The 19,363-nt window shown below is 36.7% G+C and overlaps 1 protein-coding gene and 1 non-coding gene across 4 annotated transcripts in view; one reads left to right on the top strand and one right to left on the bottom strand.

The window, feature by feature from the left end:
* Liprin-gamma (liprin protein kazrin) overlaps window positions 1-19,363 on the bottom strand; it is a 717,975-nt gene that overhangs the window by 447,125 nt on the left and 251,487 nt on the right. The gene's annotated exons all lie outside the window — the stretch shown is intronic.
* On the top strand, window positions 15,737-15,808 carry TRNAY-GUA (transfer RNA tyrosine (anticodon GUA)). Its single transcript has one exon. It is a non-coding gene; the product is annotated as a tRNA-Tyr (tRNA).

The raw sequence follows: 19,363 nt of genomic DNA, 5'->3' as shown, positions 1-19,363 counted from the left end.
TACGACAATATACGTAAATACATAACCTATAATATTTCCCCCAACGAGTGATTACTATAATCAGAAAAATGCTTTCTGCATGAAGGCAGTGCATAGATGATCACAGCGAGGTGTGATCTGTGATAGCGAGAACTCGCCAAGTGTGTGGAGGAAGGCTCTTCGCCTCTTTCTCGCAACACATTTCTCGCTGGCAAAAACTCTGCAAGTGTGTTAGGGCCTTACTGGGATGGGTGGTGTAGAAATAGCCTGAATGTTTTGCAATGTGCCTATTAAAAATTACTTACACATAGGATGGGAGACAAAAATTTCTCTCCACAACACGAAAGTGCGATAGAAAACTAAGTAGATCTAACAGTCCACCGCGGTGGAGTGACGGTTAACATGTCTAACCGCGAAACGAGCAGGCTCGTGTTTAAATCTGGTTGGAACTAGTTACCTGGTTGAGGTTTTTTCCGTTGTTTTCCATCATCATCATCATCATCATCATCATCATCATCATGATGTAAATTTCAGGGAGTTAGTAGGCCACTGTTTATCTATTCCGATCTCAAATCAGATGTCAAGAAGTCTCTTCAGTGATATTCCTTGGTTTCTTGTGCATGATGGAGTGTAATTTTAAAGTAATCTAGGCAATCTATTGCGTGGCATTCTGTTCACATGTTGTATACATCGTGATTTATAATTTTGGATTTTGTCAAGAACTGGGTATACTTCAATTGGAGATTTATCCTTCGAAGAGGTGGAAAAATTAAAATATCTTGGAGCAACAGTAACAAATATAAATGACACTCGGGAGGAAATGAAACGCAGAATAAATGTGGGAAATGCCTGTTATTATTCGGTTGAGAAGATTTTGTCATCCAGTCTGCTGTTAAAATATCTGAAAGTTAGAATTTATAAAGCAGTTATATTAGGCCTACCGGTTGTTCTGTATGGTTGTGAAACTTGGATTCTCACTTTGAGAGAGGAACATAGGTTAAGGGTATTTGAGAATAAGGTGCTTAGGAAAATATTTGGGGCTAAGGGGGATGAAGTTACAGGAGAATGGAGAAAGTTACACAACGCAGAACTGCACGCATTGTATTCTTCACCTGACATAATTAGGAACATTAAATCCAGATGTTTGTGATGGGCAGGGCAAGTAGCACGTATGAGCGAATCCAGAAATGCATATAGAATGTTAGTTGGGAGACAGGAGGGAAAAATATCTTTAGGGAGGCCGAGATGTAGCTGGAAGGATAATATTAAAATGGATTTGAGGGAGGTGGGATATGATGATAGAGACTAGATAAATCTTGCAAGGATAGGGACCGATGGCGGGCTTATGTGAGAATGGCAATGAATCTGCGGGTTCCTTAAAAGCCATTTGTAAGTAAATAAGTAAGTAAGTAACTGGGTATACTCCTAATTAATATTCTAAAATGTCTGTATTTTTTATCTTTTTATTTCTGTCAACTATATTCATGCTTTTGGCTTCTGTCTGATTGTCAATTTATATTAAACGTGTTTTTTCTCTTTCTTTTTTCTCTTGTGTTAGTTGTCGATCTGAATTAAGTTAATTGGTGTATTTAGCAAACTGCCCTTGTAAATTTTATGTCTTTTATTGGCTAAGATCACACCGTACACGAGCCTGGCTCTAACTGTAGTGGCTAGAAACTTTTCTTTTTGCATACTTCTGAATTTGTGCTCACTTTGCTTACTAGCTAAATAAACTGAAAATTAAATGAAAGTGTTTTAAACAAAATTTGACTTGTAATATTGATGTATCAAATATGAATGAGGTCTCGCCCACCTCATTATATTTTGCTCGACTAGTATGACTAGTCGGTTTGTTTTTATACCATTAAGTACGAGAAAAATTCGTACCGGCACCGGGAATCGAACCCAGGACCTCTCAGCTGTGCGCGCTGAGTGCTCTCTAACCAACTGAGCTATACCGGGACCCGATTCACGACGCCGGCCGAACTCCTCTCGTAGTATCGTGTTACGGCCTTACTGCCTGCACTTGAGACGATACACGTCATATATATACAGGAGCGCATATTACATGACTTTATGGCCATATCCAACAACAGTTTCTTTAAACTGTTAACATCATATATGTATCAAATATGAATGAGGTCCCGGTGCCGGTACGAATTTTTCTCGTACTTAATGGTATAAAAACAAACTGACTAGTCATACTAGTCGAGCAAAATATAATGAGGTGGGCGAGACCTCATTCATATTTGATACATATATGATGTTAACAGTTTAAAGAAACTGTTGTTGAATATGGCCATAAAGTCATGTAATATGCGCTCCTGTACATATATGACGTGTATCGTCTCAAGTGCAGGCAGTAAGGCCGTAACACGATACTACGAGAGGAGTTCGGCCGGCGTCGTGAATCGGGTCCCGGTATAGCTCAGTTGGTTAGAGAGCACTCAGCGCGCACAGCTGAGAGGTCCTGGGTTCGATTCCCGGTGCCGGTACGAATTTTTCTCGTACTTAATTGTAATATTGAGTCTATAGAAACTTATACCATAATTAAACAGAAATTACTGTACAAGAGCAAATATATGCGTAGGCGGAAGATATTAAAATAGATATACTTTTAGTAGGTTATTTTACGACGCTTTATCAACATCTGAGGTTATTTAGCGTCTGAATGAGATGAAGGTTATAATGCCGGTGAAATGAGTCCGGGGTCCAACACCGAAAGCTACCCAGCATTTGCTCATATTGAGTTGAGGGAAAACCCCAGAAAAACCTCAACCAGGTGACTTGTCCCGATCGGGAATCGAACCCAGGCCATCTGGTTTCGCGGCTAGATGCGCTAACCGTTACTCCACAGATGTGAACATTAAATTAGATACATTTATTTCGGTATCATAAAAGTTTTCATTTATGTAAAGACCATGAAATGCATTCTTCACCGTAATAGTTCTTTGTATAGAATAAAAAAATAAGAGTGTTTTCTCCGTTGTTAGTCGTTCCACCAGCTGAGATAACGCGGATTCGCTGTGAATTTTTTCCCGAACATTTTGCAGTTTTAAAGTAAAGTTACGACATAATAAAAGTTACATTGAGTTAGATGAGAGATTGAACAACCTAACTTATTTTCCGCGGGAATAATAAACTTGTGTCAGACTTACAATTATGTTTCCTACGAAATAAACCCGTTGTCATGACCTGACATTCCTCCGAAGCTGTTATGCTCATCTTTTATTCATCGTATACAAACTACAGAGCTGAAAAACTCAAATAACTGGTGGATGTCATGGCAAATCATTGCTTAATTGAGTATGTAAATGAAATTTAGACACCAAACGATGTACACTTTCAATGTGGTTCAGAATACTTGTCCAATGTTTATCATTATCTTTATTTTCCTTCTCTTTCACTAAGTGTTACTCATAACTCTATGGACCTGTTTTGTCTTCATTGATTGGCATTAAAATAAAGGAATATTACCCCTTTTTGTAATGGAAAAAACAACTTATGAAAAATTAATTGTTGATAACAAATAATTGTTTGCCCGTGAAAAAGAAGAGGGGCTATTAGAATCACTAGAATTACCTTCTGATTAGAGCTTTAAGTACGTGATTTAGAAAACGTTCCTGTTGCAATTTTGGTTGGTTGCATGTATCACCCATATATCCCTTTCTTTCCAGAATTGCAATATAAGAATGTCGTAGACATCACCAAACGTGTGTGAGAGCAGATTTTTTGCTCTGGTCTTCTTGAAGATTTGAACTTAATGCAAAAGCATATTTCTTTATTTCCTAGTCAGTTTTAATATATACTCAAAGTGAAAATCTTAAAAAAAAAAAAAAAAAAAAAAAAAAAAAAAAAAAAAAAAAAAAAAAAAAAAAATGAAATATGTTATTGCGTTGGCAGAGATTTCGTGTTGACATCACAAAGCATATCGTCGTTGTTCCTGCAATAACTCCTATGTGCAAAATATGAAACTTTTCAGCAGAAAGAAAAAACACGTTTATTCATCCTATGACAGCCGTACATAGGAGACTGTGAATTCTTACATTTTCAAAACAAAGAAATATAATTACATATAGGAGATATTATCATTTGCTGTATCACTATTTAAATTATTTAATAGAGCAAAATCTGAAAAATCGATAAATATGTCACATAGGAATTATTGCAGGAATAACGGTATGATTCTCAGAATATTTTAAACAATAACCTACATGTTAACTGCAGAATATTTCACCAATCACTACAGTTAAACACTGACGAGAAAAATGTCATTATGCCATATAACTAGAGCCGGGATCTTTGGCAAAATGTCTTTTTACTGGGTGGAAGTGACTCATTATTTGCATAGATATAAATGTGATTTGGAGTAAATCAAAGTGATAGGGTCAATTTTTATTTTGCATTTTTAAGGTGTTTCTTACTAATAAATACCTTTTTCGTCATTTTAAAGCAATATTTCTTGTTTATTTGCAATTTTCTAGTTAATTCTAAAGTAATGTGTATAAAATTTAAATATTTGAAACAGTGACTAACTTTACTAACAATACTAAATAAAAGTAATTTATTTCGGTGCTTAATCTGCTAATAATCGTGCTTTAATACTATTGGTGTAATATGGATAATGATAGACAATCCACAGTTACAAATGTAATATTGTCATGTCTTCACCATACCAACAATCAGCTTTATAATTTTAAATATGAAGCTCGTTCTCATAGAAGTTGTCACGTAGCATTTTCAATTGTTTGCTTTCATATTTTCAAATCTTACTGTTATATTTTGTGATACACGTGTTTGTTATTGTAGCAGAAAGAAATTTGAGTGAGGAACAGTCAGTTATTGTCGGGTGACAGAAGGTATAAGATCGGTTAGCTAGAAAGCCTAAATTCAGTAAATCATTACAAAGTAAACTTCATATTTACGTTAGTGAATTTGGTACCCATGTGTTTTCAACCGATGGAACAGTTTTGTTATGTAAGGTTTGTGAAAAGACAGTTAATCGCGAAAAAAGTATTTTATAAGTCAACATGTGTCAACTACGAAGTAAATATACCAGTTATGTTGATATAATTTAAATTTATTGCTAAAATATATTATGCCTTTTTTAAATTTATAATACTTCTTCCAAAGATTATTGTGCCTTTTTTTTACGTTTCATTGCCTTTTTTTCTTGCCTATTTTAACTGTTATAAATGCCTAAACATCCAGGCTCTACATATAACTATTTACAATTAAGATATTCGTATATAAGAACATTGAAAATATCCGGAACATTACTTTTCAGAACTTCAAATTTTAGTATTAGTAGTATTTATTTATTTAACCTGGTAGAGATAGTGCCGTCAGGCGTTCTCTGCCCCTCTACCAGGAGATTCCAACTATAATATGAAGAATAAAATTACAATTAGTATTAAATTTACAATTACAATTACAAATAAAATTACAATATTAAATTTACAATTACAATTACAATAAAAATCAAAGTACGAAAAGATTACCTGACTAGAAAGCTAGGCAATTTATCATAGAAAAACAAAGAATATTTTATATTTACTGAATTACAAATTAAACCTAGAATAACAAAATTGTATAGTGACAAAGTTGCTGGATATTGAAATATTTTGTGATAGAATATGGAAACTACTCGTATTTACAAAAATCAATTACTGACCAAGTGCCTAGTAAGTCTGCGTTTGAATTCAATTTTATTTCGACAGTCCCTGATGCTAGCAGGTAGAGAATTCCAGAGTCTTGGCAGGGCTATTGTGAAAGAGGATGAGTATGAGGAGGTGCGATGGGATGGTATTGTTAGTATTGTTTCATGGCGAGAGCGTGTGTTCAGATAATGGTGGGAAGAAAGGTAAGTGAAGCGAGACGACAGGTACGAAGGAATAGAAGAGTTCAAGATTTCGAAGAGAAGGAGAAGTGAATGTAAATTTCTTTCCTTATCTAGTTTAAGCCAACCTATTGTTTCCAGGGATGGGGTAATATGATCATATTTACGAACATTGCTTACAAAACGTACACACAAATTATGAGCACGTTGAAGTTTCATTTTGTTGTCGCTGGAGGGTCAGTCAGTAAAATGTCAGCATAGTCAAAATAGGGAAATACAAGTGTCTGCACAAGGGAGTTTTTTAAGCAAGAGGGGAGATGAACATTTATCCTTTTTAGCACAGGGATAATAGAATATACTTTTCTGCAGGTTTCTGTGATTTGCATGTCCCAGTTGAGACTATTATCCATGTGAATGCCAAGATTTTTTACCGAAGAACTGAAAGGGATATGCACTGTACTTACTTTAACGCAAATTTTATACGGAATGACTCACTAATGACTGCATAAAAGTAATAATTTTGTAAATTTTGAATATCTCCATGTTTGATTCGTAGAAGGTCCCAATCTGTCGTACCTCAACCTGTAGAGAATTTTTCTTTTCAAATTTTCCTCTCTTTTTCCCTTATCAGCAGTTTTATAGATGCGGATCGCGCTTCGCCCTTGTTGTTCCTTCCTAAATGAAATAAGAGAGCGCAGCACTGATCAAATTTACAATGCCGAGCGTCCTGAAAGCGGGCAATCAGCCCAATGCACGGCCTTTACATCATTACAGCAGCCCTGCTACGGCACGGCGGGCGCCACTATGTTTCTTAAGATATATAGAAAACACTCTTTCAAAGCCTATACGAATGAAGTGCATCTCCACGAAGGAAGTCTACTCCTTATTGAGATTCCTTCCCTTCTCTCAATTTCTTATTAAGGGAAAGTCTGACGAAGAACCTCCTTCCAATTGCTTTCAAATGCAATGGACTCTTTCTTTCTTTATTTCTGTTGTACATCAAGTTACAAAGGAGACAGTGAAGCGTGTTCCAGTTACTGACAGACCTACAAGTAAAAAAACTGCTTAATTGTATTGTATTTTATTGCAATATACAGGGTGTAACGAAAAAAGTGCACAAAACTTCAGGTATGGATTCTTCATACAGGGAAATCATTTTATTTTTACTTCAATTTATATTGTACCTGAGTTTTTGAATGTACTTCACTCCCATCCCCTCTACTAGTGAACTTCCAATCGTTCTCCACACAGAGCCAAGCGTATACAGTCAAAGTCGCCTTGCTGTCATAGTAAACACAAACAGTACTGAATTAGTGAGTATAGTACGTTCCAGAAATGTGTTCGCTTTCAATATTGAATCATATTCTCGCACAGGTACTGTCGCCCATTTGCCTATGTCGCATCCCGGTTTCCCCCACCCACTTCTGCCCGTCCCTTTGTGGCTGGGCTGTCTTAGCTCTTTTCTGAAAATATAAATTTCTGTTAATTGGACGTCTACGTAATATTATACAACTGTTTAAAATAACTTAAATAAAAGGGCCTCGTTAAGTAATTAACTATCACGTGATTTCCCCCCTTTCTACGACCCTGCGACAAAACCACTTGGACGGATAGTAAATAGCATGTCTGAATAATTTTATCTTTTCGGATCTGGCAGAAGTGAAGATTGAATTTACAGTACGTAAGGTACTCTTTTATAAAGTAGGTACACAATTATTTCAACGTGAGTTACTAGTACGAAAGACGAAACTGATAATTGGAATTAGGTATAATAGTCTATGTGCGATAATATGCAAAAAAGAACTGAAACCTGTATAGAAATGAACGGCCATCATTTTAAAAAATATGTTTAAATATCCATATTATGATTATTTTTCAATTTAACTTCATTCTCTATATTGTAGGCTAATTTGCTGTAGACAATATAATATACGCTGCATAATGAATACGTCCGAACGGACAGCTCAGTTCGAGAGTAAAAACACCTATTGTTAATATTTTACTGTATTTTGATTAAAGAAAAACCTAATGAAAATTATCAAACTCAAAATCGCGATATTTCCTACTTTACGAAAATGAACTACTTTTCACCCCTCCTTTACCTCGTAAAGCGATTTGCTTGTATCTTACGCCAATATCATCGAACTCCAATCGTGGAAGGGGGTATCAAACGGTGTTTCCGGTTCAAAACCTTTAAGCCAAAGGTATAGCCAGGTTAATATTAGAAATGTTAGTAAAAATAAAATGATGTCCCTATATAAGTTATATCGAAGAAAAAATGTTTATATCAACATGGGTACGAAAATGCTTGATTTCTGAATAGGGCAGTTGATTCCAGTAGGTTTATTTGCTGGAATTATTATGATGCATTGTGTTTACATTTATTTACATGAAAATATCGACCTCCTGACAGAAATTTGTTGATGGGACGACGAGCTACGGTCTGTGAATACTTTATACTCATTAATGGAGTGAGTGAAAATATAAATGACACTAGGGAGGAAATGAAACGCAGAATAAATATGGGAAAATGCCTGTTATTATTCTGTTGAGAAGCTTTTGTCATCTAGTCTGCTGTCAAAAAATCTGAAAGTTAGAATTTATAAAACAGTTATATTACCAGTTGTTCTGCAAGTTTGTGAAACTTGGACTCTCACTTTGAGAGAGGGACAGAGATTAAGAATGTCCGAGAATAAAGTCATTAGGAAAACATTTGGGGCTAAGAGGGATGAAGTTACAGGAGAATGGAGAAAGTTACACAACACAAAGCTGTACGCATTGTATTCTTCACCTGACATAATTATGAACATTAAATCCAGACGTTTGAGATGGGCAGGGCATGTAGCACGTATGGACGAATCCAGAAATGCATATACAGTGTTAGTTGGAAGGCCGGTGGAAAAAAGACCTTTGGGGAGGCCGAGACGTAGATGGGAAGATAATATAAAAATGGATTTGAGGGAGGTGGGATATGATGATAGAGACTGGATTAATCTTGCTCAGGATAGGGATTGATAGCGGACTTATGTGAGGGCGGCAATGAACCTCCAGGTTCCTCAAAAGCCATTTGTAAGTAAGTAATGGAGCGAGTGAATTGGACAGACAAAATAAGAAATTAAGCTATGCTACGAAAAGTAAGGATAATTATGATTCTGATCAGGAAGAGAAAAAGAAACTGGTTGGGCCACTGGCTAAGAAGAAACTGCCTGCTGAAGGATGCATTGGAAGTAATGGTGAACGGGAAAGAGGTTCGGATGAGAAGAAGATAATACAACATTAAAATATATGAATCGCAAGATCAAGAGGAAGGCAGAAAAGATGGAACATAGGAGAATGCTGGGTTTGCAGTGAAAGATCTGCCTTTAGGCAGAAAACTACGAATGAATTAATAGCAACATGAAGATAAATGCAAACAAGACGAAGATTATGGTTATTGAAAGAAAAATAGAGAAGGTAAACCTGCGAATTCGGAATGAGGCAGTAGAGCAAGTGGACAGCTTCAAATACTTGGAATGTATTATAAGCAGTAACATGAGCTGCTGCCAGGAAGTCAAAAGGAGGATAGCAATGGCAAAGGAAGCTTTTAATAAAAAAGGAGCATCTTCTGCGGACCTGTGGAGAAAGAACTAAGGATGAGACTTGTGAAGTACTTTGTGTGGCATTGTATGGGGCAGAAACATGAACATTACGACGAAGTGAAGAGAAGCGATTAGCATTTGAGATGCGGATATGGAGAAGAATAGAGCGTGTGAAATGGACACACAGAATAAGAAATAAAGCTGTGCTAGAAAAAGTGGGTGAAGAAAGAATAATTCTGAATCGGATCAGGAAGAGAAAGAGGAATTGCCTTGGTCACTGGCTGAGAACAAACTGCCTACTGAAGGATGCATTGGAAGCAATGGTGAACGGGAGGAAAGTTCGGGGTAGAAGAAGATATCAGATGATAGATGACATTAAGATGTATGAATCGTATACGGAGACTTAGAGGAAGGCGGAAAATAGGAAAGATTGGAGAATGCTGGGTTTTCAATGAAAGACCTGCCATTGGGCAGGAAACTATAAATGAATTAATAGCAACATATATAAACCTGTATCAATAATACTCGAAGCCTTCTTAAAATGCGTCAGAGAATTTTGTTTTGCAGCATTCTATCTTTCCTAAATAATAATAATAATAATAATAATAATAATAATAATAATAATAATAATAATAATAATAATCATCATCATCATCATCCTTCACGAATTAGGCCTCTGTAGACCTGTTTCGGCCCCATCTAGCAGTCTTCTTAAAGGTCTTCCTGGTCGACGATGTCCTCTAGGTTTATATTGCATCATAATTTTTGGGATTCTTGAATTTTCCATTCTTCTTACATGATCTAGCCAATTGAATTTGTATCGGCTGATTTTTTTTCTACTGACTACTTCTAATTGTTCTAAAATTTCTTCATTCCTTTTTCGGTCTAAAAGAGTATATCCTGCTGTTCTCCTGAAAAATTTAATTTCCGTTGCTTTGATTCTGTCCATGTCTTTTTTCTTTAATATCAAAATCTCGCTTCCGTATAAAAGGGAGGGTAATGCTAGTGTATTATATATTTTTATTCTTGTAGATTTTTGTACTAATTTAGCTTTTAATGTATTGTTTATTATTCCTAGAATTTGTGTAAATTTGGTAATTTTCTAGTTCACATCTTTTTCATTTTGTTAAGATATTTCACAACCCAGATAATTGAAATTTTGTACTTGTTCAAGGCATTGGTTATTGTGTATTATCTTACTTCTGACTGGGTCTTGTCCTAAAAATGCCATTACTTTTGATTTTTGTGCTGAAATTTCCATCCCAATATCTTTTAATATTTTATTTAATGTATATAATCCTCCTTGTAAATTATCCTCTGAATTGGAAATTATGACTTGATCATCGGCATAGAGTAAGGTATTTAATGTCAGAGAACTGGTTATTTTGATTCCTGATGTTAGATTTGGTTCCATTTTAAAATAATTTCATTTATATAAATATTAAATAAAGTTGGTGATAGTGGACAACCTTGTCGAACTCCATTATTAACTAATTTTCTTTCGGATGTACAGTTATTTACTTTGACACTTATTTTGCTGTCTGTGTAGATTTCTATTATATTTTGTAATAGCAAATTTGGAATATTTTTATCTTGTAATATGTCGAATAAAAGGTCTCTTCGGACTTTATCAAAAGCTTTCACAAAATCAATGAAAACTATATGGGTATAATAATAATAATAATAATAATAATAATAATAATAATAATAATAATAATATTAATACTGTAGTATTGGATCTAAAAACATAAAAGTGCCCAATTTAGGAGTGAGACTTTTTAAAAATCTTCTCTCCCCTAATACTTCCTCTTACAAATACGCCTACGCATTTTCAGGTGTTATCTACTCGTCTGTTTATAGAGCAAGATTTATACAACCCTTATAATTAACTGGCAATAACGATCCGAAGAACAGCTATGCTATTATTTGTTATTGAACGGGTGACGTTCCCTTAAAACTTAAGAGCTCGCATAAAACTGTCTGCCATACTTTTATGTCGCTACTATAAATTTCAGTTTTCGGAAGGCAGAGAATGGTGAATTACAGCATAGCGCATATTCTGATTCACAGACTCGCAATGAATTAGAGCTGCGAAATTGTGTTTCGCATGATTTACGAGCTCGCCTTGATTTCCTCCCATTCTCTGCTCCATGACGCGAAATGTGGCAATTAGTCCTTGGTTCATCCCCTGGGTAACCGAAAATACTCGTGACGGGGAAAGGGAAACGGACGTACAATTGAATATACACCCTAATGATAGTGACAATGTGAAAACAAACCGCGCTACATTGTCTCATGATTGTACAGCCCTCACAATGAGCTGCGACCCGTGTCGCTCAAAACGCGTGTTGTTTGGGTGGGCGGTGGTCTCTGCCCCGCACTTTCAGAATGTCACAACAGCTGACAACCTTTGGGTTCATGGGCGCCGCTGGCCGGGACAATTGCTCTCTTTCCTAGTGGAAGAATGACGCACGTTTTTCTTTCTCACTTAAATTTTTGCTTCCTTTTAGAGCTGTTGAAGTGTGGTCTGACGGTAATATTATACAGGGTAATTCACGAAGATTTATCGTCACTTACGGAGCTTATTTTCGAAGGCATTCTGAGCAAAAAAGTCATATAAACATTTATCCTAATCTCAATATTTTCAAAATTACACTAATTTGAAGTTGTTTGTAAAATATCATTATTACATTCATTCAATTACAACGTGTTCATAATTCTTGTGTTCGCTTCGTCTGCGATGTCCGTCGCGCTGGCCACATTACCCCATCCTTCCAAACTCTAAACTGGCTACGGCTTAACGAACGTAGAAATTTTCATTCTCTTGTTCTCCTTTTCCAAGTCCTTCACACCTCTACACCTACCTACCTTGCCTCCCGTTTCAGTTGCCTGTCATCATATCATAATCTCTTCACACGCACGCAAAATAGCCGCATTCTAGCCATACCAACACATAAGACATCATCGTATTCATCATCATACACAATATCGCTCTCGCGCTTGTGGAATACCCTACCCAGTGACATCAGAGACTGTTGGAATTTAGTAGCGTTCAAAAGCAAACTTATTAAGCATTTATTTACTGCGTAGAGTAGGTTTAATTTTTACTTAATCAATAAAAGAAATGCTTCTCTCTTCTTAACTTTTACAATAAACTGTCTAGCTTTTATTAATCAGTTAATCTTTTAGTTTTGATTTTTATTGAATTTGTAATATTAATTGTAATCATAATTGTAATTGTATTCTTAATATTGTAGTTGTAATCCCCTGGTAGAGGGGAAGAGAAGGCCTAATGGCCTTATCTCTACCAGGTTAAATAAATAAATAAAATAAAAATAAATTATTCTTGAGTTTTAAGGGTAAAAGAATATTATAGATAAAGAATGAACTATTCAGGAGTATCATTTCTTTAGCTAGCTAGTATTCTGAAGCTAAAAATGTGGTGTGAATTCTATAGTTACTTCGTACAAAATTATTTTTTTTCGATTCTTAACTACAAAATTACATTTTCTTACGCATTACACAACAATGTTATAAATCTATAAATCACGCCACTCTTGTAAATTCTTTAAGACTGTACATTAGAATGCATAATTAAACTGTAAAGAATAAAGTTACTAAAGTCGTATGATTTGTAACAATTTTTGTGATAAGTGCGTAAGAATGATGTAATTTTTACTTAAAAATTGAAAAAGAAAATCTATACAAAGCAATTAACAACACAAAACAGCAAAAATAGTAATATGCGTTACAAGAGCGGTATGTTGACGTTTTCATGTTCGAGAAAAAGATTGAAAAAGCGAAACGTAGTTGAGCTTTTTTAATTTCCGAGAACATGAAAACAAACATACCGCTCGTGTATCGTACATTATTTTGTGCGAAGATCGTTTATTACATACCTGAAAGAGGAATTTCTAATTAGTTGCAATGAAATCTCCATCTTGGTTTCTGTTCAATGACGGAAACTTTGGAAAACAAATATATCTATCTTCAACATTCCCTATAAAATGTTTTCTGTGTTTACTATACTCCAGCAGGCCGTGATATACGTCTGTCTTTTCCCCCCCCCCCCCAGTCTATGATGAGTCTGGAATCTTTTTGATTTTTTCACGGCTTCCTTAATGTTACTTGCATTACAAATGCAGTAACTTTTGTGGTGTTGTAGAGTTTACTTAATTTTTGCAAATATTTAAAAACAATAATTAACAGTGCAATTTAGGTGAAATTGCAGTGGTAAGTTTCCAATTTATAATTATTACTATATTGAACGTCTCTAAAAATAATATGTTAAAAGCCTAAAGCAGTAAAATGAATATGACGCTTAAGCGGTAAGAATAGGGAAATTGTTATGTGTGTTACGTTGGGAATACTGAATGTGGTATTTCACACTTACCGCGTATTGGTTGTGTGCGGAAAACAAGCAAATACGCACGATCTCGCACAAAAGAAATTTCCGCTATGGTATTTTTCAAAGTTCTGGTTCTCTTGAGCATCTAGGGTAAACTGTATGTTAGCGATTTATAATTTAGTTTACTATTTAAAATGTATTACTCTCTTACAACCAGCATTTAAAAACTGTGATTGTTATTGTTTTTATTGTTAATAAAATTTATACTTAACAGATAAGCCATTTGTTGAGATGGATACAGAATAATTGGGACAAAGGTTCAAATTCCATCCCCTAACAATTTCTCAACTGTAATACTTAATTTTCTTTATTCATTTGTTATTGTTACAACTTTAATTAATTTAATGGTGTCCCTACATCTCAGTGCTGCTGTTATTTTCTAATAATAGTGTTGTTATTGCATCAATATTATATTTTTATTCATAATCTAACATTGAGTGTAATTTTAATAAATTGCATGGTGTTAATTCATATTGATATATAGCATTTAAAAATAAATGTCATAATCATTTTGTTCATAATTTAATTCTTCTACTGATTTTGTATACTTCATAATATTCTGATTGTATAATACTGTCTGTATTCCCCAGTAGCATTTCTGTGGATTTTTTTATTTTAATAGGTTATTTTACGACGCTTTATCAACAGCTTAGGTTATTTAGCGTCTGAATGAGATGAAGGTGATAGTGCCGGTGAAATGAGTCCGGGGCTAGCACCGAAAGTAACCCACCATTTGCTCATATTGGGTTGAGGGAAAACCCCGGAAAAAACCTCAGCCAGGTAACTTGCCCCGACCGGGAATCGAACCCGGGCCACCTGGTTTCACGGCCAAACTTGCTAACCGTTACTCTGTGGAATTAAAAATATTACAAACATCTACTGGGTGTTCAGTTCAAAGTGTGTCATGGCTCGCTGTATGCCGTCATGTGGCTAGCCGATGAGCCTAGAGAATTCAATCTTCCTACACTTCCGCAGAGGTGTATTACCTATGTGCCAGAGAAGTTGCCTAGCAAGTACGGCGTTCATTCTGAAGAGTACTTACCGATACGTACGGTAACGCCGGTAATGGCAGGAGTGTGAACTGTTTCGAAACATGTATTGAGGTGAGTTTTTTCTTACTGTAGGTATATGGGGAGAGGGTTAAGACGATTACTTACGTATTTGTTGACATTAACTTCGACTGTCAACATGGACACGGAGCATTTGATTTGTGTTGTGGAATGTTGCCGTACGCAACCGATGATAACAAATACCCTGCGTACGACTTGGCCGTGCAAAACACAGTTCGAAAGAGGTTATGGTAGCACACAGACCGTACAGACCGCCATCTGTTGCTACGACGTTCAAGTTATACCGTACACGTTCTCAAGTTCAGATTGAACACCTTGATTAATAGGCAACTTCTCTGACATAAAAGCTGAAACTCGCTTCAAATCGCTGATTCATCAACAGTGATGTCATGACACACTTTGAAATGAACACCAAGTAAGATGTGTAATATGACTTTCAATAACATACAATCGTATACTTCGCTTAGTGTACAAAACATATTGATGGAATAAAGGGTGTATGTTGCCCATCGGAAAGTAAATTTATGAACGGAATTACGATGTAACATTTTTGTTCCTCCTGCACAGTTAGCAGATTGTAACATAGACTATATTATTATAATGTACAGAAGTACATATGATATTTCCATGCAGATATTCTGCGTCATCGTATGATATGCGTAAATCACTTCGTGATTTAAGACGACACTTATTCCGTCGGATCCCGACCAACTAGTCACTCATTACGAGTGCACCTCAGCACATGTGTGGACTTCGGTCCTAGGTTCATAGATATCTATGACGTAGTGCAGAGGGCGGCCACCAGAGGGAACCCAAGAGTTGGAGCTTAATCTGAGACGATTCTTCCGACGCCGGGGTAGAATCCGGTGTGGCTTAGTGGTTAAAGCGTCAGCACGTAGAGCTGAAAACCCGGGTTCAAATCCCGGCGCCGGAGAGAATTTTTCTCCGTTCCATTACTCTTTCATCGTATGATGACGCAGAATATCTGCGTGGAAATATCATATGTACTTCGGTACATTATAATAATATATATGATATGCGTAAATCACTTCGTGATTTAAGACGGCGCTTATTCCGTCGGATCCCGGCCAACTAGTCACTCATTACGAGTGCACCTCAGCACATGTGAGGACTTCGGTACTAGGTTCATAGATATCTATGGACGTAGTGCAGAGGGCGGCCACCAGAGGGAACCCAAGAGTTGGAGCTTAATCTGAGACGATTCTTCCGACGCCGGGGTAGAATCCGGTGTGGCTTAGTGGTTAAAGCGTCAAGACGTAGAGCTGAAAACCGGGGTTCAAATCCCGGCGCCGGAAAGAATTTTTCTCCGTTCCATTACTCTTTCATCGTAACATAGACTGTTATTCGGCCCAACGCTTCAATTGTCAAACGACATTCCATTTCTCAGAAACGAAAGATTTACTTACGTACACAAAGGGAACTACTGTAGTAAACTTCTTAAATTATTCCTTACATAAGAACAGTCTTTTATATGTCACCTCTGACAGAGAGCAGCTAGAGGATGATGGATATTGTTTAATATTGCATGAGGTAGAAAAGTAAAAACAATCAACAGAACCGTGAAGAACAGCTTCCAAGATTACTATCATCTTACAGAATAGAACGTTTCTCATCGCGAATGCATACTCGTATTCCCCTCCTTGGAATGAAATTCTGTGCGAAGCTCTCTATTTTAACATTGATCCTGCACTTGAGAATGGCAGTCGAAACGAGACTTGTCAAAACTAGGCACTTATAAAACGAGAGAGATGGAAGGGTATCCCAAACGTATTTACATAGCCCTCTGCTACCTTTCTTTTCAGTTTTGCACAGGAAATTCAGAAAGACAGTTGCCTCTCAGAGGTTCGACGTTAAAAGGCAGACACTTCCTTTGTGCTGCGCTCCCACCTGTATCGTGACAAGCCTCTATTGTGCAGACTGCAGCATCGAGATAACCCGAGGCTGGATGGACAGGCGAACAATCCACTTCCCACCTGTCAACATACGTGCAAACTCGATTTCATTACCACCCCGGGGGCACGGCACCCACAATGCTCTTGTAGGTTCAACTGGAGCTTAATCAGCTGATGGTTCCTCACCGAAGGGGGCTGAGATCGATCCTGGACAGATCCTGTGATACCAATTTATGGTCTGTGGCATAGTTTCACATCCAGTACTTTTTGACGTAGAGCTCCAGCTTCTCCTCACCAGGTAGGCTATACTTACTTACTGGCTTTTAAGGAACCCGGAGGTTCACTGCCACCCTCACATAAGCCCGCCATTGGTCCCTATCCTGAGCAAGATTAATTCATTCTCTATCATCATATTCCACCTCCCTCAAATCCATTTTAATATTATCTTCCCATCTACGTCTCGGCCTCCCCAAAGGTCTTTTCCCCACTGGCTTCCCAACTAATACTCTACATGCATTTCTGGATTCGCCCATACGTGCTACATGCCCTTCCCATCTCAAACGTCTGGATTTAATGCTCCTAATTATGTCAGGTGAAGAATACAATGCGTGCAGCTCTGCGTTGTGTAGCTTTCTCCATTCTCCTATAACTTCATCCCTCTTAGCCCCAAATGTTTTCCTAAGAACCTTATTCTGAAACACCCTTAACCTATGTTCCTCTCTCAAAGTGAGAGTCCAAGTTTCACAACCATACAGAACAACCGGTAATATAACTGTTTTATAAATTCTAACTTTCAGATTTTTGACAGCAGACTAGATGACAAAAGCTTCTCAACCGAATATTAACAGGCATTTCCCATATTTATTCTGCATTTAATTTCCTCCCGAGTATCATTTATATTTGTTACTGTTGCTCCAAGATATTTGAATTTTTCCACCTCTTCGAAGTATAAATCTCCAACTTTTATAGTCCCATTTCGTCCAATATTCTGATCACGAGACATAATCATATACTTAGTCTTTTCGGGATTTACTTTCAACTCTATCTATTTACTTGCTTCAAGTAGAATTTCCGCGTTTTCCCTAATCGTTTGTGGATTTTCTCCTAACAAATTCATGTCATCCGCATAGACAAGAAGCTGATGTAACCCGTTCAATTCCAAACCCTCATTAGGTATAGGAGGCGGTAATTTTGGAATGTACTGTCACATAAAAATTAAACATCCCTTGTTCATCTTGTAATCCTCTTGCTATCTTCGTTTTCCTCCTTTACTCTTTGTCCTCTCCTTGTTATCCTTGTCATCTTCTTGTTCTCTTTATAATCCCCAGGTTCTCTTTGAATACTTGTTCTCCTCTTTCAACATTGTTCTCCTAGTCTTCCCCTCGTAATCCTTGTTTTCCTTGTCTTCATTTGTTTTTGTCTTCATCTTATTCTCCTTGTATTCCAATGGTTCTTCTTTATTCCCCTTCTTCTAATCGCATTACTGTTTTTCCTTTTTTCATTACCTTTCTTTTCCTTGCCTTTCACTTTTTCTGTCTGCATTCTCCTTTTTCTTCTTCCATTCCCCATGTTCTCCTTGTATTCCTCTTGTTCTCCTTCCATTTCCCTGGTTCTACTTCTATTCCTCTTATTTTACTTGTATTCCTCTTGTTTTCCTTGTATTCTCTTGTTCTCATTCTACTCCTCTTGCTTTCCTTATAGCCTACTCTCCTTACTCTCCCGATTCTCCTTGCATTCCCCTTGTAATATTCTTATTCTCCGTGTATTCCTCTGTTCCACTGGCGTCCTCCAGGTTCTAATTGTATTCCCCTGATCCTACATGTATTCCCCTTGATCTCCTTGTATTCTCCTCGTTCTTATTGTATTACCCTTTTTATCCATATATTCCCCTTGATCTCCTTTTATTCCCCATGTTATCCTTTCATTCCCATTGTTCTTGTATTCCCCTTGATCGTCTTATATTCATCTTGTTCTCCTTATATTACTCTTGTTCTCCGTATATTCCTTTTGATCTTGTTGTATTCTCCTGAATCCACTTGTATTCCCCCTGGTCCTACCTCTATTCGCCTTGTTCTTCTTGTATTCACCTTTTCCTCCTTATACTTATCTTGTTCTCCTTGTATTCATCTCGTTCTCCTTGTATTCATCTTGTATTACTCTTGTCCTTGTATTCACCTTGTATTACCCTTGTTCTCCTTGTATTCGGCTTGTATTACCATTGTTGTCCGTGTATTCCTCTTGGTCTTTTTGTATTTTCAATGTTATCCTTACTTTCCTATTGTTCACCTTGCCTCTTTACTCAATGCGCAGTTACAGAAAGTTCTAGAAGTAGCCATTACTCAGCTCTATAAAAACTCAGAACGGCTGACCATTGATTGTCAGACTATCGCAAAGATTCCAGAGTAGCAAGAATCGTGTTTGCTACGGCCACAATCCTATTTGAGAACTGTTCTTCACTATTCACCGGCGTGGCATGCACTAACGTACCCAAGTGACCGCATAGGAAAAAGTGCACCTAGTGAAGTATGGTAATCTTGGTGGCCAAATAACAGGCCCTCCATAACCAATCCACTTAC

Source organism: Periplaneta americana, chromosome 6 (assembly GCF_040183065.1).
Source record: "Periplaneta americana isolate PAMFEO1 chromosome 6, P.americana_PAMFEO1_priV1, whole genome shotgun sequence".
NCBI lineage: Eukaryota > Metazoa > Arthropoda > Insecta > Blattodea > Blattidae > Periplaneta > Periplaneta americana.
This window is presented reverse-complemented; position numbering and strand designations above follow the sequence as displayed.